The following is a 21,225-nucleotide window of genomic DNA, read 5'->3' on the forward strand; positions in this document are numbered from 1 at the left end:
AAAAAACAAAAAACAAAAAACAAAAAACAAAGCCATCAGACAGTATGGAAAACAAATTTTTTGCGCACTGATTTAATGAGATGAATCACTATGTGCCAAAACCAAAACCGGATGTTACCCTACTGGAGCAAATTTTGGAAAACAGTCAAAATCAAATCATCTGATAATTGTGTTCCTGCCCATTGTAAAACAAAAGCAGCTCGGCCGTCCAGTATCTTCTTTCATTATTCTAATGTACATTAATTATCGCGTATCACTGCAGCAAGTTTGTTTACTTCCCCAAACATGCTTTTTTCTTTTCTTTTTCTTTAACATGCTGTATTAGTAATCCAAAACACAGAATAAGGAGGAAGAACAGTATTTCCATGGCAATACAAGTCAACTATAGCAACAATCTCCTATAATCTTTCCCCTACCCCTAACAATCGATGGAGCTGTGCTGAAAGTAACTTATTAAACTACAGTACAATGAGCACAATCACAATAGAGACTTCAGTACTTCTCTTATTGATGTAGAAATGCTTGGTTTTATAAGAGCATTTAGGTCATAACATTTCTTAATCAATCAGAAGCTCTTTATTTAAATGCAGGTCCAAACAACACTGGACCAATTTTCCTGGGACAAACTCAACAATGGACTCCTAATGAAGTCACAAGAAGCACAGGACCATATCTTGAGAGTTATTTGCTCTCAAGTCTTATGCTCATATGATAATGCAAAAAGTGATCATGTTGTAAAGTCAGTTAAATTGCTGTTTGTTTGTTTTTAAATCACAGTAGGTGTGAAACACAGGCATATGGCAGGACACGCACTACAACTTTAAACCTCTCTGCCTTAATGCCAAAATACCAGCTGTAGTTAGAAACATATACCCTGCCCCCTGTCCCCAAGGCAAAATCCACAAGCATCTTCCACAACCAAATGCAAACAAAGAGTTGAAGTTCAATTATGAAGCTGTTGCTCTTGAACTGACAGTTGATCTTCACTGTACAAGAAAGACAGGATGATTGGCATAAACATGAAGATATTTTGACACAGCAAACTGATTATTTTATTTCTACTCGTCACTGATAATTACCCCACTCTCAGTTTGATCCAGCTAAGAAGGAACACAAAAGCCCTTTATAAACTCGAGCATACAGCACCGATCAAAGGAATTCAACTTTCTTTTCCAGGCTAAAATTATTTTCTTCGCTTAGAAAGGAAAGCAGCATTGATCTGCTATTTTCCTTCTCTGCAGGATAACAGCAACTCAGATTCCTTGTCAGCGATGGACATGAGCTTTAGGATGATTGATTTCAAGCCTAGTACTCATTTAAATGACAACAATATTGGTCTAATAAAGAGAAGGCTGGATGATTGCTTATGTGCAAGCAACAGTTAAACCTAAGGAAATGAATGATTTTGTCATCTCAATCTGGAACAGCATTGTACCCTCCTCGAAAAATGAGCAGTTAATGGACAGAGCGCCTCAAGAAAGGGATGGTGTTAACCAGAGCAGAAGGTGAATTGCATAGACTGAAATTAAAATTCTGCCCCACTCTAAGTAACAGCTTCTAAAAAAGAAAAGTCGGGTCCAAAAGCAAACTGGAATGATTTGTCACTGAAGTGCTGCATTAAATATTGACACTGAAGCTGAAACACTGAAGCTGAAATGACCTGCTGCCTAATGGATACCCCAGGAATGCCAACACATTGAAAACTGGCTCAGACCCGCTGCTAATGATCATTTCCAGCTCCACAGCATCACTCAGGAGTAGTCACAGCTCTATATGAATCTCAGAGGATTTTTAAGGAGAATAATGCATTACTGCTTTCTTCTCCTTCCTTCAAGTGAACTTCTTTCCAATGGCAGTCCTCAACAGACTGCCAGCAGTTGCCAGAAAAGAAAGTTTCCAACTCCTTTTGCATTCGTGTGCTTTCACACCCATGTTTGCTGAGGCACAGAAATGCAGAACAGTAATATTATTTCAGCTCATTCTTATATGACAGTAAAGTAGCCTTGGAGTTCAGCAGGCAATTTTTTCAGGGTCTTAATTGAGAGCTGCTTCCAAAAGTCACTGGAAGAGTAGAAAGGAAGAAATCATGGCAGAGGAGGGAAGTTCCATGTGGCAGAAGCAGAAACACATTTGGAGAATTGAAGATGACCCCAACTCTCCTCTCTAAAAACAGGGTTTAAGGCTCTCAAACCCCTGAGAATCCTAATGATTCTTTTCCACACAAAACGCCTTTTACAACATTAACACTCTCTCTTCCCCTACAGTAACACCCAGTTCTGATTATAAATACTCAAGTTCAGCAAGAAACAAGTCCTCAGCAGATAAATCAGATAACTCTGTAGCACGTAACAGCCCAAAGCAAGAATCTCTCATAGAATCATAGAATGTCTCAAGGGTCATCAAGTTCCAACCGCCCTGCCTCAGGCAGGGTTGTCAACCCTGACCTAGACCAGGGTGTTCAGAGTCCCATCCAACCTGACCTTGAACTGCTCCAGGGATGGGGCATCCAGAATATCTGGATAACCTGTTCCAACACCTCTCTGCTCTATCAGTGATAAACTTCCCCTTGACATCTAAATCCTCACTCCTTTAGTTTTCAAGTCATTCACCCTAGTCCTGTCACTATCTAACCATGTAAAAAGTAATTTTTCTTTGTTTGTGAACTCCCTTTAATCATTAGAAGGCTGCAATGACATTTCCCCACATCCTTCTCTTCTCCTGACTCAACAAGCCTAGCTTCTTCATCCTGTCTTCACAGGAAAGGTGCTCCAGCCCTCCTTTCATCTTTGTGGGCCCTCTCTGGACCCTCTCCAAAACCTTGACTCTTTTCCTGCCACACGTGCCCCAAACCTAGACGCAGTACTAGAGACAATCACCTCTCTCTCCCTGCTGGTCAGTCCTCTTCTGATGAATAGCCCAGGAGACCACTGGCATTCTGGGCTGCAAGCACACACTGCTGGCTCATGTAAAACTTTAAATCTGCTAGGACCTGTAAGTCTTTCTCAGCAGGGCTACTCTCAAGGAGTTCTTCTCCCAGTCCGTATACATACCTGGGATTACCCTGATCCAAGTGCAAAGCCTTGTACTGAGCTTTTTTGAACCTCATTAGGTTCACGTGGGCACACATGTTGAGTTGCTCGAGGTCCCTTTGGATGGCATCCCTTCCTTTTCCTGCACCAACCGTACCACTCAGCTTGGTGTCAATCGCAAACTTGCTGAGGGTGCACTCAATCCCATCCTCTGTGTCACAGATAAAGATGTTAAAGAGTACTGGTCCCGAGACAGAGCCCTGGGGGACACAGCTCATCACCCGCCACCACCTGGACTCAGAATCATTGATCACAACCCTCTGGCTGCGACCTTCCAACCAATTCCTTATCCACCAACTAGTCCACCCTTCAAATCCATCTCTCTCTATTTCAGAGATAAGGATGTGGTCCAGGACCATGACAAAGGCCTTGTACAAGTCCAGGTTGAGGACTTCGCTCAGTTGCCTTCCCTTTGACCAGCAGCACTGTTATTGCAAAATAAATGGCTTCTCCAGAACATCACAGAGACAAATGAGAGTCACCTTCCTCCTACCAACGAGTAACTATTTGTTGTAACTCTTTCCCATTACCAGCTATTGCAGAAATTCCAGTATATTAACACACATCCCTAAAGAAATTTAAGGAAATAAGCTCATAATATGACATAGAACTTATAGTGCTTTAGCCTGACAATTAAGGAAACCAAGACTATTAGAGGAGTTCTTTCTATAGCAGGTTTTGTACAGGGAACAGCTTGATATTAGAAGTCTCTATCGTTAATTGCTGGGAAAATAACACTGCAACAGTAAGGACACTTACTGTGCATTTATTTTTCAGCACACAAACCCAAACAGTAAAAACATAAAACAAACTGCTACATTTTCAAAGATGAAAACACAACCAACAAGTCTCCTCTCCTTAATAATGTGAGGAACTTGCATTGAAGTCTCCCCATGTTACATGTGCTTCAGTGACATCTCTCATTCCAACGCAATCTCAAGTTGTTGGGGGGAGGAGGAGAAGAGGAGTGAGATGAATAACTAATTATAGTGACTGAAATAATTCATAGTAACAAGTATCTACTTTCTTGATCACTTACACATGCAAACATACCTGAATCAAAGATAGATGCACATATTTCAGGACTTATACAGTAATTTTTCCGCAGCGTGGGTCACAGTTCCCTGACTTCTTATTCTTTCCCATTCGATTACATTGGGAAATCTGGAAGAAATTACTAATGAGCAAAAATAGAACATTTATTTTGCACGTTACCTATGAAGAAAAGAAGGAATTCAAGATCTCAATCAAAAGACTGTGCTAGGGAAAAGGTTATTAAGGCTGTAGAATGATTTTAATAATCATTGCACATAGAAGGGAAGGCTGTGATTAAAGAGGTCTGTATAATTCTGACTTCACCCTCGAGTGCTGTGATCCAACCTTCCCACCCTGTAACTGCCTGCTGGCCCCTGCATGCACAGCTGGCAGCACTGGGCAAACCAGTCATCAGTTCACTGTTTGGTTCAGTCCCTGTTCTAGGGACTCTTTTAAATGCCTCCTCTCTCAGTTGGTTGCTTCAAAGCCCCCCCTCCACCCAAAAAACACTGTTCAGCCACAAACAGCAAATGTTTGAGAAACCAATAGGGATGCAGCAGCTAACTCAGAAGCATGCAGGGGTTCTTACTCAGCACATTTTCCTGTTCAGTGTTTTATTACGAAAACTGTTGAGTGACTCTGTGAAAAAGCTTAAAGATAGGAAAAAGCTTTCTAAATAAAAGTAATCTCTTTGAAAAACACTGTGCTGCCTTCTGAGATCTTCCCATGCTTTTCTCTAAGCAGAAATGTGCCACGTACTTCAGCTTTTCTAACACCTCAGAACAGCTGCAAAAATAGCTTCTACATGCATTCGTTAACTGCTGACAGAAGGAAAGCTCAATTGTTCAAGTGAATATTATTGAGGAGGAAAAAATAGTGAAATTGTTTTTACCCGATTCTAAATTTCTTGTTGAGAAAACATTTGGGCAGAACACACTTACAAACTCAGACTGTTGCCATTAATTCATTTTCAACGAGGAAGGGACTCAACTTTTATAACCCAGGGACTACTTTGGCCAGACCATTCAGTGCTCTGGCTACTTGAAACCAGTGAGCTTCTCCTTGCTTAGTAGGCATTTAAGTAGTTGAATTTCCACATTCATGTCTTACTGTTTTTGAACCCAGGACAAAAGCAGTCTGCTTTCCCACACCAGGGTTTCTCTCGTCTTGGGCAATTTCTCCACAAATGCCATCTTTGCTCCTATGGCTGACTTGACACACATCCTAATGCATTTCTCCAGCATGCACTGGCTACTGAAAGAAAAATGCAGACAAGCCAAGACAACAAAGATAGCTGTAATTAGCCACAAAAGATTTTAAAATAAATAGTCTGGATAGAAATCGAGTCCCTCAGACTAGAACAATTCTTTGGAGACCTCAGGCTGGTCCTGGAATTGTCCTCAAGTCAGCACAATTTACATATTTCTTTTCTTTGTTTATTGTAATCACTGAACTGCTTTAAAAATATTTAGATTCCAGGAGCTCCGAGGAAATATGTTTACATAGCTGAAATTGTGAAAGGATAGGGAGTTTGCTGGTGTACAGTGATCCAAGAGGTTTTATCCCTTGAGCAGGAAATACTAGAACCCTAATCAAGACAAATTACATTACTGTCTGTCTACATGAGTAAAACAGGATATTTCCCAAACAAACAGCGTCACACAAAGTCACTTGCTGATACACAGGGCCACATCACACTTTGATAAGTGGGTATTTCAAGAGAAAGGAATCAAGAAAATTAAAAAAATTAAGACCAATTTTCACGAGTGAAGCAGCAAAAAAATCAGTGAAGTGGTTTCTAATGGAACACACTCACGTTAGCAATAGCTAATAAACCTCCAAGCAAGATTTTTAAAGCCTATTAGCCCCTTTTCTCTAATTCCAGCAAAACAGAAATTGTGTACATTGGAAAACAGGAAGGAGAACGGGAAAAAAAAAAAAGATACCTGCTTGACACTCTTGCTATTAATAACACGCTTTTCCAAGGGCAGCACTATGCTAGACATGCTTGGACAGAAACTGAGATACATGAGCTATGTTGTTAAACAAATATGAAGTAGCTTAAATGGATTATCTCTTTAAGTGATAACAGATAGTTGCTTCTAGATCTCCATAAACTTTGCCATACCTGTCAGAAAATTAGACAAAGGAACCAGGTTTGGTCATGGAACAAACTCGTAACCTTTCAAATTGTGTTGAGGCAACTAGCAATGTATCTTACAGCAGAAAGACTTAGTTCCACCTAGGGCTGGAATGAGTCCCACACAGTGTCCTCACCCACAACTGACTCTAAGCAAGTCCACTGATGTCACATTCATGAGCACTTCTGACAAGAAAAGCAACAATAAGTCACATTTGTTAGCTTAAAACTAACTGCATCAGTGTTATTATTCAAAAATAGTTTCCCTTGGTAGACTGGCGTGTACAACTATTCCATCTTTAATGCTCAAATGTTCCTAAGGAAAGGAAATGCTGGAGAGTATAAGGCTTGAAAAGCTCTGAAAAGAACTCTGTTAACTCCACACAGATCTCAGGATGTGCACACTTCATCAAAGATATCCCAAGAGGAAAAGATTTTCTGCCGTGTGACACATTTCTGTGAAAGCCATGTTTTTTAAAAATCTCCAAATGTTCCTGTTGCAAACCAGAAGCTGCTTAACCAATCATTAGGGCTAAAGACTCACAGGGCAATTTTTATTTATTTATTTATTTTTTAAACTTGCCCCAAACCCTGAAGTTAAAAACAAATAACAAATGAATATAACCATTGCTCCACAAACAAGCAAACTGTCTTTATAAACAGTAGAGCACTTGAAAAGCTCTGACCACAAATAACTTTGTAGAACACAGGGTAACCAGGGGTGTCTGTGCCCCGTGGGCTGTATTAACAGTCCTGGTTGCTGTTCAGGGGATGGATATTGCCAGGCAGTCATAAAGCTGATGGCTTCCTTAGAAAAAAATGAAACGTCACTACACAAGCACTATGAAAATGTTGGTGGTGGTCAAAGTAACAGGGGGTCAAGAGAAAAAGTAACATAGAAGTAACGTGATTCAGAATCTGCTCTGAAGACTTAGAGAAGTTAGAAAGACCTGAAGATGTTATAGATATAATAATTATAAAGGATTGGCTTAAGTTACTGAGATATGTGCATTTGGGATGCAAGGAGAGCAAAGTGAATCCACTGGATTAAAGAAGATAATCTAGCATCCATTCCTAAAAAGTGGAGGAGAAGCACGTAGTGCAGACTTGGCAGCCTACACAGCAACACTTGTGAAAAATATCAGGTTGAGTCCATTATGTAACACTGCACAAAAACTAAAAGCTGTTCTGGTAGAAAACGAAAGGAATATCGTATGCTGCATGTAAGACAGGAGAGGCAATAATGCCTTTCTTTTTGATATGTTCAAATCAAGTGGGATTCTGGGCTCAAGCTAGAGCTTGGAAAGGAAAGAGACAACCTGCAGCACCCAGAACAGAGAAGCAGAAATGAAAAAAAGTGCTTTGAGAAACACAGCTGGATTGTGTAAAAAAGCACCAAACCTCTTCTTCCAATAAGTCAAATACTTCCATGAAGCCAACAGCATTAACTGTTCTCAATGATCCTGTACAGTGGGGGTTTGGAAGGGCAGGAAAATGGAAGCTATAAAGAAATAATCACTACATTTGTAGCACAAAACATCAAGATTAAATATTGTGACCTGTTGACTTGTTCTTACTAACTCATTGGCTCAGAGCATGCATTCGCATGGAATTATCGAATTGCTCATATCGAATCATGTCCCTGAGGACCACAAAATCTTGATCAGAGTAAAGGGTGCAAACTTGGAAGAACACAGGACTGAACTCACCACTGGGCATCAGAAAAGAAAAAGAGGCGTGAGGAATAGGCAGAGGCTCCTTGTAGCAGGAGCCCCCGGTAACATGAGAACGTTCAGCAACCTCCCTCAATACAGCATTATCTTCATATTTGAAAATGGTTCCAAATGATGTCCACCAAAAAACGCACAGACAAATCTGTTCTCTTCCCAAATCTGATCTTCAGTATGGTGCTGCAGTAAGTCATCCCTTGGGATTAAGGAAGTCCTCCTTTCATTTATTCTATTTTTAGATGGAGGAGAGAAATGACTTGCAAGAATATGTTATAGGACTTAAGGCGCAGCTTTAGCTGAGGTTATTTGGGAGAGAGTAATGAGACTCAAGTCCTAACAAGATTTTGCTGTAACATGGAGGCCTAAAAGTGGTTTTCAGTTGGTTTGCTTTCTTCTGACAACTAATTAATCCACATAATGGAAATTATTTCCAAAATAAGACAGAAAATCAGCAACTACGTTAGCAGCAGTTCCCTCTTTGTATGGTTTAGATTGCACTCCTCACCTTGAGCAGAAACTAATTCAGCTTAAGATTTTAAACCAAAGAAGTGCTAGTTTATCAGCTTAATGCAGCTCAGAGGAAAAATTAGCTTTCTTCCAAATTCCCAATCATCTGCAAGTACAGAAATATCAGCAGATGCCAAATGGGCTGCATTTAAGTTGCTGGTTTCCCAGCAGGCTCATTTCCTAAGGACTGACTCATGGTATGCAGCATTTCAGAGCCATAACAATCAAATCCCATTATAATTAATACACTGCCTATAGCCAGAACTTCTTTGTGCCATTAGCTAGCCATTTTATCCAAAGCATTGTCTGGTATTTCCGCAGACCTCAGTGTCTTCCTAACTTCTTTAAAGATACGGTCACTTGGAGAAGCAGAGAACTTGCTCCTGGCTCCACAGCCTGCACACAAGTTTTACCTGCACACATCGCAGGCAGCTCTCCCATCTGTGCCTGGTGTCAAATATGAAGTATCAAGCACTGTGTTTATTTGTACTTACTGCACTCTGAAAGCAGCTATTTTTAATCAGATCAATGCAAAGTTTTCTGTGAGCACCTGTTTACATTCAGCTTTACTTGCATAAACAGTATGAGACACTGCACTTATTTCAAACCTTTCCATCTTCCATTTATTTTCAAAAGGACAAGCTATATGATAGAAAACAACAGAACCCTGACACACAGTCAGTAATTTCATGTAGATGTTCAGTTGATAGTTATGCTTTTGAGATTTATGCACTCCCCATTATTTCTCACGTCCACTTACTGCTTCGTGTGCAAATTGTAGGGTATGTGCCGTGCTTCATCATTGCCAGGTGGTTCTGGAGTAAAGTGAACGAACCCATGAGGGTTCCAGACAAAGCACTGGTGTAGAGAATAACGGGGAAGACTTGATTCTATACCTTTTCTTTACTGTGGAATGCCCTTCACACAGAAGTGAAATGTTTGGTGGAGATAAAGCATTTACTGGTCTACAGCTAAGTACGTGCTATTAGAAATGCCTTTATAAAGGAATCAGACAAAGGATGTGAAGGTACAAACGCTGCTAATGCTTCACAGCAGCAAGGTTGTAGCAAGCTTTTAACACAAGGTAATGATTTACTAGGCTAAAATTACATACGGAACAGCACTTGGTTGAACCAGCACATTGTGTTTTCAGTATGTACTCACACAACTTGGCAAAACACGGCTCCTTCAAGTTGTATGCATAACTGGCAGGATCATCCCAGTGTGCTGGCTCTAGAAGCCCAGACAAAAGTGGGTTAAAATGCCACACCATCATTGTGCAGCACGTTTTACAGCTCCCTTCACAGGGCTTAATATTAAACCCACATATACATTTGTTTATGGGAAATTCATAATTAATAAAACCCAAGCATGTTGTTTTCAGTTCAGGGACCATTTACAGACTACATTTCATCAGCTCTGTAAAAAATCCTTTTAAATGACCTTGTGCAATGCCTTGGTGGAGCATCAAACACCAAAAATGGCTGTGACGTTTCTCATCAGAGTTTACTTCACATCAACTACAAATTGTCATTCAAGACAGCACATAAAATGATCATAAGTGGTTCTGTTCTCTCTCTCAATAGAAGCAGAACATAACAAATATTCTTGCGCTTTCCTCTCTTTTGCACCTGTGGCCTTTCCCAGAGCTGATAAGAATAATTTTCTGTTGTATATCAAAGTAAATTATAACCCATATGGGAAGGGACCAACTGATGGCTCTAGTGAGTAAAGCAGTCCATTTAGCCAACGGGCAGACAAGGCACAGGCATCCCAAGAGCACTTTGCCCTTACACACCCCGCCCTCCTGCTGGGGTATCACCTCTAAGCTGGCAAGGGCTGTCTTCTCTGCACAGTTACTCCCTGGCCTCTCTGCCCAGGTTGGGAGCATAGCTCTTTCTCCCAGCTGCTATGACAGGGACACCTTCCCACACTCATCCGACCAGACCTATCATCCTTCAACTCAGCCTGCCCAGATAGAACAAGCTCATAGAAGCGTAAGCTGGATAACAAGCAGGCTTTTCAACCCAGAGAGTAAAACCACCTCACTACTCAACAGTCTAATATTTTCTTCTACTTTTGGGCAAAAAGGCAGCCAGACAGTCTCGGTTTTTGAAAACAGTTGTGTAAATTTGAATCAATCTACTTTGCTTTGCTTCTATTAATTTGCTGAGTTATAATGTCTAATTCATCAGTCTGAGCTGCAGGAAAAACGTGCTTCATGCTACAGCCAACTCTGCTAGGCAGCCAAAAAAATCCAACTTCAGTAACAGCAAAGTCAGATATTTCACTTTCATAAGACTCCAAGTAAAATATCTTTGCAGCGACAGTTAACAAGTGAGAAATGGAGCTATAAGAGCAAATCAATAATCCACCAGGGTTATTATACATATCTGTGAAATGCACTGGTGTAACTAGGAACAGCTGGACAAAAATATCGAGGATAAAAAAATGAATGGAACTTAAGGAAAGAACAGGGATTATCAATATTCATTACCTATGTTTTCATACTGCAGTCTTACTGCACTAGAAGTCACATCAAGATTTACACATATAGAGACTGTATCAAATGCCTGGGAAAGTTAGGGACCTGGAATCCATCATAAAATCCCTTTTTTTTTTTAATTCTTCTAACCATCAGCAAAACAGCTGAATTCAAGTGACAAGGAGTAAATGAGTTGCTTCATGTTGGAAACCATAGATCACAGGAAACGAATACCTGCAGCGACCCCAAGAAAAGCAGCTTTTCCAAGCCCCTCCACAGCCTCCATTCCCCCTTCTCCCAGCTTTGTGTTTTGGCACTTCCTATCGGCTCCCAGCACTGAGCACATTTTTCAGCCAGCCATTTCAATACACTGTCAGTAGGAAGCTAACCAAACAATCCAAAAGCAATCAGCTTTCTCACAGCATTTTGTGACAACAACAAATACTGAGTAGGTCTCAGACATCATGCAGAAGTCCCAAATCAGACACCTCAGTCTATAACCACCACAGGCTATGCTGTATGGCTCGCCCATTCTCTGAAGGGCTGGTAGGCTGCAAGCAGGGCCAGAGCCACAGCCTTATAACCACTTTTCAGAAAGGCAACAAGGACAGAACTGTTGGCTATGGAGTATTCCCCTGCTGCCCACCCACACAGTATAGGCCCAAAGAGAGATGGAAAAAACATGCACTTACTTTCCCAAATAGCAATCACCCAGGGCTGGTCAGACGTAAAGGCTTTCCTTCATTACCCAGGATAGAAACTGTATTGAAAAACAAAACAAAACAAAACAGATTTTACCAATTCAATTCCCTGAGACAGCTATCAAGAGCAACTTAAAGCATCCTCAACAAGGTTTACCATTCATTATTCGTTACAAGATATCAAAATATGTATGGTAGCAACACCTTCTAAAGGAAGAAAATATACTCTCAGAGCAAAATGAGCACTTTTCCTTGACACATTGCAAGCCAAAAGAACGTGTTGATTTTGTTGGTTTATTTTTTGCTTGTTTTCTGTTTTTAAGATATCCTAACATAACACACAGAAGAGCAAAACAAGGTGAGCAAGCTAGTACGCTACACACCAAATGCACAGAGTCTCTATTTTGGGTTGAAAGACAAGGGACAACGAGCAATACCCATTCAGCCAACATCTACCATTCTGGATGATCAGTTACAAGGGGTAATGCTACAACACGATGGAAAACGCAACGATAAAAGCAGGGAGGCAAAATCTTTGGCTGTAGGAAATGAGGACAAAACCAAATACAGCAGCGGTGCACACAGAAAAGAAAAAAAGGAAAAAAGCTACTTATCTTTTAAAGGCCTCAGGTAGGCAGGGATCTCCAGCAAAACACCCTCACCTCCACTGCCAACCCTTAAACGAGGTCTGGGAAGGGGTGGATTCTGGCTCCAGCCCTTCTAGTGACTCAGGTACATTGTATGCATCTGAGCTCCCCTGGGTTGGCCCTGCCCTCCCACCAGGTGCTCAATCACTGTTTCCAGCAGTGACAGCGTTCCCACTACAAAAAGGCAGACAGGAGTAATAAAGACAGGAGCATTTATTTAATTCAAACATGTTAAGACACATCTCAAACTCTGGATGCAGAATTTTTTCTCCCTATCATTTCTTTACCCTCTGCATTGCCACACGTGGCAGAGTAAAAGATTTCATATATTTGACATCATACCTCCACGATAGAAATCTTACAGAGACCAGTCCAGCACCACACTGTGATGCCCCTCAAAAGGCAGTAAGATCCGTTTCAAATGCCCTGCTGATCTTTTCACTCTCCCCGGCCTGTGCTGCTGCTGTGTTTCTCTCCAGAGATCAGTGCATCTCCGTTGGGAAAACCAACAGGCAATAACCCACCAACAGGTACTTCCACTGCTTGAGCTGTGGGTACTTCTCAAGGACTAAGTTACTGCTAAATACTTGTACAATTGGTGCTAGGCTCACTTCAACCTCTATTTCTGAGTGACTAAGAGAATGTAAACTGTGGTTGATATCATATCCTACTCTTTTCTGCCTCTACCTCTTGTTCACCACCAGCATTTCACAAGTAAAAACACTAAGGTACAGTTAGTGAATCCAAATGAGATTACTGAAAACTCTACGCAGATTCTTTTTGTAATGAACTTGTACATAGGAAATATATATGCATACATAGACACAAATCAATATCCATACAACTTTAACAGAACTAGCAAGTCTCTTTACACCAAGTTAGCACCCAAAAACATGGACCTTCTTCCTTCAGGCACCTAGCCAACTTCACTTGAATAGAAAAGGCTGGGAACAAGATCATACAAGCTGGTGGTGTTTGAATGGAACTATTACTTCATTGTTAGCAGGAGTGTTATTTTGAATTTTTATCTTGCCACAAACAAAATCAGTATATTCAAAAAAGGCAAAGAATATTGCACATTTTTCTTGACACACCAAGACAGTACTGTAACAACAGTGCTTCTTATTCAAAGACATAAACTTGCAGATCCCATAGAGCTCAGTTATCACAGTATCCTTATTATCAGTTAAGACAAACCAGCTGCCTGCATGTAAGCTCAGATAAATCTAGTATCTCAGTCCAGAACAATGTGTTTTTAAAGCCAATGGATGCCAATGCTCTAAATGAGATTGTAATTGGAAACCTAAGCAAGATAATTTATGTATTTACATCATCTCCTGTTTTCAGATGTACAAACCATTTCATCAAGACTTCCTCCTTCTGATTTCTTCAGTACATTATTTACCACTAAGAAGCATCAAAATTACCAAGAGTGACAAAGAAAAATACTATTATGCGTCTGTATAAAAAAAAAAGAAAGCACTCTTGGAAAGGCAAATCAAGCAGTTAGTCTAAAAATAAATTTAAAAACCTGGCTATGAGCTAATTACTTTCATCTTTAAATATCATCATTACTGCATCACAGAGAGAATAAGTTTTACAAGCGATATATCAAGCTAAAAATTCCTAACTCTCAAATCAACTCTTATGAAACAAAATACAAAGGCAATTTCCTCCATGAAAAGCTTTAAAATAAATGAAGTTATGTTGGATTGCAAACGTCTCCCTACAAAGAATGCTTCTTTTCTAAGATGAGAAAAAAAATAAGTAAATAAAAGGAGACATTTAACTGTATAATTACAAAAAAATTGTATCACAAGGAGTAGTAAATCTAGCTCTGAACATATGGAAAATTATGCTTGGAATTGATTAAATGTGAAATAAAGCAATGCTCCAAAAGGTTGGAGTGCAAATTCATAATCTCTCAAAGACAACAGTTTATTTACCACACCAGGCACAGTACTTTACGCAGTAGTTCTGCCAGCTTCTGCAGGCTGCCTCCCACCTTGCCATCCATAACCACACTGGGGAATAATGCACAGTGGTATTTCTGGTTCCTAGCGGGATTATCATTATTTTCAGAATGCTTTGATTAATAATCCTTTTTTTTTTTTTTTCTTATTAACACTGAAAAATGAATTAGTTAAGAAGTTTTTTCTGCTCTCTAGAAATTGGAATGATGTTATGAAATCTCAGCAAACAAGTCATAATGTGTCTGTTATCAACAATTCTGGTCACTTCTCCTGTACAGAAAAACACAGCAACTGAACAAAGATTGTCTGTGTTTAGATCACACAAGCAGGTCAAGGAATGCCCATCTGTGGTAGGCTGATGGCATTCCGGTGATCTTTAGTCCACAACAATCCTACTAAATTTGTGACCTTTATTGGGATTTGCTCATGAGACATCTGATGAAGTTTCTCTTGATATCAACAGCAATCTTGCTACCAGCTTCAAAAGGGGATCCAAATCCAGACTCAAGAGATGAAAGCTTAGAGTAAGCCGCTCATTTTTCTAAATCAGATTCTCTGTCCTTGTGCTTCAATATGCAGCATAAATGGCTTCCCCTCTGGAAACGAGAGACCACGTCTCCTTGGTTGACAGAGACTCCTTAAAATAAACTTCCTGAACGAGGCACAGGCTTTTTCTCAGCTGCTATGTGAAGTCCTAGGAAGAAAGTTGATATTTGCCATCTACAAATTCAATCCTATTACAGAGTTGACACTAAGAGACTAAAGTGAATTCTTTCCACAAACATAACACAGGCAATTCACATCCAGAGAATACCTTATTTTAATGTTTTGACTGGAACTAATGCAGCCAGAGAGTCATTTATCATAACCTGTAGGCCTGAGATGAAATGACATGGAGATTTTGAAGGGTGTGAGGTGGGTGGATATAGACTGTGGGTGAGAGGTAGAGCAGGCAAGAACAGAATCTATCAGTTTGTGAAACAGGAGACCACAAATGGATAACAGAGATTCAAAGGGTTTTTCTCTTTCAAGTGCCATCAGTTGAATTTGTGATAACGCTCACGAGAAATGGAACAGATTTGCTGGAAGCAGTAATGATGAATACAGAACATCCTTACAACTTCTGAGAAATCTGCTTAATGCTAAGCTTGTTGACTTCAAGGAAATGACAAAAATAATTTAAATGTTTTCATACATTTTTGTAGAGACCTGCAAAACCACGTGTGCTTTATGCAACTATGCAACTATGGAAGAAAGGCTATCCCCTGGATTTTGACACTTCAGTTACAATCTTGTTTTGCTCTTTTTTTGTGTCCCATGAGGTCTGGGAAATGCAAAAGGGTCAGTGTAGTTGTTGCTGATTTTTGACCATTTTTGGTCAAAGATACTCAGACGTTTTTGAGAACCAGCTGCTAAGGTGGATTGAAGGCATGCTTCTTTTAGGAGTTGTTGAAAGGGCTGAACTGTCTTTGAACAGGGCAGCTTAGCACAGCAGTAAGTATGCATGTCAGTGCAAAAATAACAAAAGTTTTCCTGGAAGCTAACTGTATTGTTGTTGTTACTGAATTTTGTGTGCAAAAATCACACGTTTAGCATAATAGTATCGTGTCTAATGTAAAGCTGAAAAATTAGTTAGCTGTGAACATCTGATATTTGCTCAAGCTAATTAATCTTCTAATAGCTTCAGTATTCAGAAGCTCATGAGAATAGATACCTAATTAGTTTTCCAGTATTCCATTTGTGCCAATTCTGTCATGTTCTGTTTTGTAACTATGCACAGAGCATAGATGGGGAGATGCAACATTTCTGTAGAAAGATAAATGCAATATTTTAGAAGGTGGAAACAAGGACTCACCGTGTCACGCGCAATGATGCTACCTGAAATGCTCAGACAGACCCAGGAAGAAAATCAATTTGTAAGTTCTTACAGCACAAAAAGTGATGAGAAATAGCCAATGCGAACTTGTCAAGAACAGATCATGTCAAAGCAATCTAATTTCCTTCCTTGACAGGATAACCAGCCCAGTGACTAGCAGAGAGCAGCTGGAGTGACAAATCTTAACTAGGTTAAAGCTGTTTGGTCTGTCAGAGAGAAATTCTTTAATAGAGCCAAAGAAAGCTTCCTCCACAGGGAAGCACCGTAAGTGGGATGAAAAATCAGATGGATATCCCTAATGGAGTCATGGCAGTCAGTGCTTGGAGCCCATGTTAGCAAGTGTGACTGTATCAATCTGTGCCATATGCTGCCCAGTGCATTCAGTATTCCGTTAACATCATCAGTAATGGTATAAATTGCACATGAGAGACTTGGGAATGTTACCAGAGTGGGTGGAGATGTACTCAGGAAGACAGTATTTAAATTCAAAGTGTTCCTAACAAACTTAAAAATAACAGGACAAAATTCAAATCAGGCATGTGGATGACGAGTCTGGAGCACGGCTAGCAAACACACTGACACAACCAGAGGGACTTGGTAAGCAGGGGTGTAGTGGGTCATAATATGAGCCCATAATGTGACTCAGCGTGACTGCTAAAAATAAAACCTAAAAAAATAAAAAATAAACGGAGAGATTTAAGGAATATATATATGCAAGTGGTATTGGTAACCGTTCTACCACTTTCAGTGGTGAGCAAGAGAAATGAAAAATACTAGAAGACATCCTGCAAGCACACACTGCAATTGTTTCAACACACAAATCAGAGAGGAGGAATTACGACAGCAATCCACCACTCCTTCATTAAAACTTTTCAGTAACCATTGCTGAGATACGCACCACAGATATTGAGCACCTCATCTGTGGTTGATCTTAAGTGATATCTCAGGTCATAAAACAAATCCCTTCACTGAAATTCTTCATTGCATAAAATAGATGTAAACGTGGAAAGGTTTACCCAAAAGACTTCGGAAAAAAAACAACTTAATGAGATAATCTGTGTTATTCATAATCGAAATGAAAAACTATTTAATCTGCAAGCAGCTGAAAATAAATTATCTAACATTCTAGTCCAGAGAAGCATACACCGTGGAAAAATAACACAGAAAAAAATCACAGGAGAGCTTCTATCCTTGATTATATGAGAGGAAAAAAAAAGAGGAAAGAGGAAAGAGGAAAGAGGAAAGAATTCTGCTAGTGATTCAGCTTTAATATCCAGTAACCGAGGGAAATATCCTTTCTCAGTTACAAGGAAAAAAAAAAAGAATACATGTATCAGTCTTCCAAGATAGCTAAAATGAATTAAGTATCACATAACGATGATAAGAAAGGTCTTAATACTCAAAAAAGTATTTCAAAATATTTTAGCATCCTGGCACTGACCCCAGTAGCTAGGTCTGCATCAGACTTGTTAAACACAGGCTAATCAGGTTTTCCATGGGAGATCATATCAACTGCCCGTAAGAAATTGAAACTCACCATTATAGGGGCTATGATTATTTATTTATTTCTTCAAATGAAGTCTCCTTTGAGTTCTTTGCAAGCGGAGGCACTTGAAATTACTTCATTTGTACAAATGATAAATAAGCTCTACTGAAAATCTGTGTGCCCAAGAGTCCTCCCACTTGTATCTGCAAAAGCATCCGGAAAGGCCAAGTGAGACAGCATTGCTCTGGGTGTGATACTAGCAAATGAGCTGAACGACTCACAGGAAGGGATGTTGTTGGAACTGGATTCTTTACCTGTCTCTGCCATCAGCTCGGAATAACGTTTGACACAAACAGCCAAGCAGACAACCCATTGCCTTCGTTGGGAATTAAAGGTAATGATATCAGCAATGTTTTTGGACTCCTTCACACTGTATGAAGAAGGAAAAGTACTAAATAACCGTTATTCTGAACTGCAAAGAATACAGTACTACAAGAGCATTCCTGAAACTTGGCACCCAACTTTAAGAACCTCATTCAACATCTCAGCCTGCAAACCTACCTGCTCCAAAATAATCTAATGATGTCCAACTCCCCATAGTATAGATCATCTATGGATGCTAAAGTAGGCTGAAAATAGATAAGGTAGTAACCACAAATGGTTAACATTGACTGCAGAAATAAGAGGGTTCATGCAAAGCTTTTATTTTGGCATACAAGAGAATAGGTGACTGCACACAAAAAGAATTAGCCATTCAAACTGCAGCCTTGTGGCAGGTAAGACCATGAGACATGGCACCTATCTCACTTATCTACACATTACCTTGGATAGCACTGAGCCTCATTTTCAGCTAATACAAAAATTATAATGAAATTTAACATACTTAGTTCAGCTGACAATCACAAATACTCATCTCCTTGGAACCAAAAATTAAAGAAAATGTCATTTCTAACAGCCACTTTGAAATGTACTCTTCTGACACCTTGCACGAAGATACACTTGAGCCCCTGACAATTTCTAGGGACGGCAGCAATTTCCAATGCTACTTTATATACGTGGCACATCAGCTTATGTATTAAGAAGTCAGTTGGGTAATGCATTTTTGGTAGCCAGATCATTCTGGCCACTGAAATTAGTTGGTCAGATTAAATCAAGATCAGGTACTGCCAGGTTGTGGCTGACTCTTCTGCACAAAGACAGCAGGGCAGGAGGGAGAGCCTCATCCCTGTACTGCTGCTGGGAAACCACCAGTGCTCTGCACACCTAGCTGCTGCCTCCCACACTGGTGCTGCCAGGGAAACATGGAACTAAATGAAAACAAAACAAACAAAGAAACAACAACAAAACCAAAACAGCACAAAGGAAAACAAAGCCAAGCCAAACCAAAAAACCTGAGAAAACATTACCTTGCGCTATGGGAAATCCCAAAAGCACATAACCACTAACCGGGTGCTGGTGGCTGCTGCAGTAAGAGATTGCTGCAACAGTGTGTAGCAGTACTAACAGGACACTTTTCCAAGATATAGATGCTGACACGTGAGAAAGGCTCAATACTCATCAGCATCAAATCACAAGCTACCCTTGTCACCCGCTGGTTATGAGAAAAGGAGTGCAAAGAGATGTGGAATTGCTTGAAGGAAAGGCAGTATGTGGGGCACAGTTTCCTATTCTCTCTGCTTGATGTTTCACACCCAAAGCACTGGAGTACAGCCAAATACTCACTGTTAAAAATAAATAAACGAAGAACAGCTGTAATGTGGGATACTTAAGACATCCAAAGAAGGAGATGCATTCTGGGCTTAAGGCAAAGGAAAATTCCTCCATGTTTACCATGACGATTTGCCCTGAGCAGAGCATTCTTCTCTCAGAAACAGGATTGCAAACAAACCCTTCAAAAAAGAAGACACCCCTATCATCTGCATTTGGTTTGTTTTGACGCAGGTGCTCGTGCTCAAGCAAATGAAAGCAATTTCTGTTCAACAATTGACTCCACTCAGTTTTCAGTCAGCAACTGTCTTTATTATAAATTTTTCTCCCTCTTAGAACAACTCACAGATTTGGAAGCCTCTCTACGCAGTGCCCAGCCCTAAGACAAGAAGGGAGAACTTCTGGCTCAGGCTTCCCTACAGACTTTCTGCAGTGATGTGGAACAGTGACCAGGCTGTGTTAGGGTTCTTTTGGTCCCATTTGTCACAAAGCTTAACTTTGTTGAAGTCACTTTTCAAAAGATCAGCCTTTTACATCCACCAGGAAAACAACATGTCACTGAGAACAACAACAACATCGTCATTCATTCTGGAAGCAGAGGTCACTGTCTGCTGGCCCTCGGCCCAGATCCCAAATTGCCAGTGCTTATTTTGTAAGTTTGTATTACCAGCAGGGCAATATTTTATTAGTAGGCTATTTCAGATTCTGTCAGGCTTTTCACAGCTAAACAACACGTGCCAAGCCCAGGCTTTTCTTAACTTCCCTTTCACTTCAGTCCAATGAAGCATCCTGGCTGCAACACCAGCCTCCCTTTTTTCCAGAAGTATTCTAGCATCCTCTTTCATACTGCCTTTTTTCTTGGAATGAAGCCTCAACCAGTCCACCTTCTTCCACACTATCACTTTCAGGCACCTTTTGTATTAACTCCCGTGTTGTATCTATAGGAATAATTTTGCCAGCAAAGAGTTCGGAAATGCTGAAGAAATCATTTGGTGCTTTCCAGGCTGGATTTTTCTCAGCTGAGCTGTTGGGTTTTTCCTCTCAGAAACAGGAATAGTTGGTTTTTTTTCCACAGCTTCTGCTTTGGTCACATGAGGTGACTGCCAGAAGACCCACTCGCTTCTGTCGATCCTCATTCTGCTCTGAAGGACATAAATAAAGGCCCAGAGGGAATAGCTGAGTGCAAGAGGCCGTACAATGATTGTTCCCACTGAATGGACATATCAGCAGAAGAACTCCCCAAAAACAAAACAAAAATGTCCACTACATTTTGACACAGCTTTTCAACTTGAGTTTCAGTAATAGACAAAAGATAGTTGATCATTAATGCAAAGATGAGGTAATTCACGAGTGATTACATTTGGTTTTAGAGGCAAATAATCTTCCAGTGTGATACAAGTACACATATTTGTGTTAAGAAAAATGATCAAAAACGGAGATAACGTCTCCTGAAAATTTGGCTCAAAACTTGCAAATGTTGAGTCCATGCCAACAATCCTTTTCACCAAGGAAATCCCCAGTAAATAGCTCATTTCCTGAAGAGTGCAGCAGTTCTACAGCCAGAAGTTCCCCTTCTGACTACTGAACAGCAATCCCTTTAAACACAAAGAGCGGTAGACTCAATACAAGGAATTTAACTTCCATATTCAGGATCACAAGACTTGTACACTATGAAACACAGGAACATAGGCATAAGGTGCTAATTACATGCACAGTTCCACTTTTCAGTACTGAAATCCAAATGTCTGCTAGGACACGAAGATGAAACTGTAATTAATAAGTGAAGAAAATATATGTTCCATCCTCCAATTCTCCAAGAATTCTTCAGAAAAATAAGAAATAAGAAATA

General features: G+C 40.1%; 1 long non-coding RNA gene across 1 annotated transcript in view; it reads right to left on the minus strand.

The window, feature by feature from the left end:
* LOC109368974 overlaps window positions 1-11,903 on the minus strand; it is a 12,835-nt gene extending 932 nt beyond the window's left edge. Inside the window, exons 1-2 of the long non-coding RNA XR_002117496.2 lie at window positions 11,679-11,903; window positions 4,143-4,253 (exon numbers count right to left, since the gene is read on the minus strand). This is a non-coding gene — a long non-coding RNA (uncharacterized LOC109368974). The remainder of the gene's footprint in view (window positions 1-4,142; window positions 4,254-11,678) is intronic.
* Window positions 11,904-21,225: the final 9,322 nt, after the last annotated feature.

The sequence above is a fragment of the Meleagris gallopavo genome, chromosome 8, assembly GCF_000146605.3.
Source record: "Meleagris gallopavo isolate NT-WF06-2002-E0010 breed Aviagen turkey brand Nicholas breeding stock chromosome 8, Turkey_5.1, whole genome shotgun sequence".
Classification (NCBI taxonomy): domain Eukaryota; kingdom Metazoa; phylum Chordata; class Aves; order Galliformes; family Phasianidae; genus Meleagris; species Meleagris gallopavo.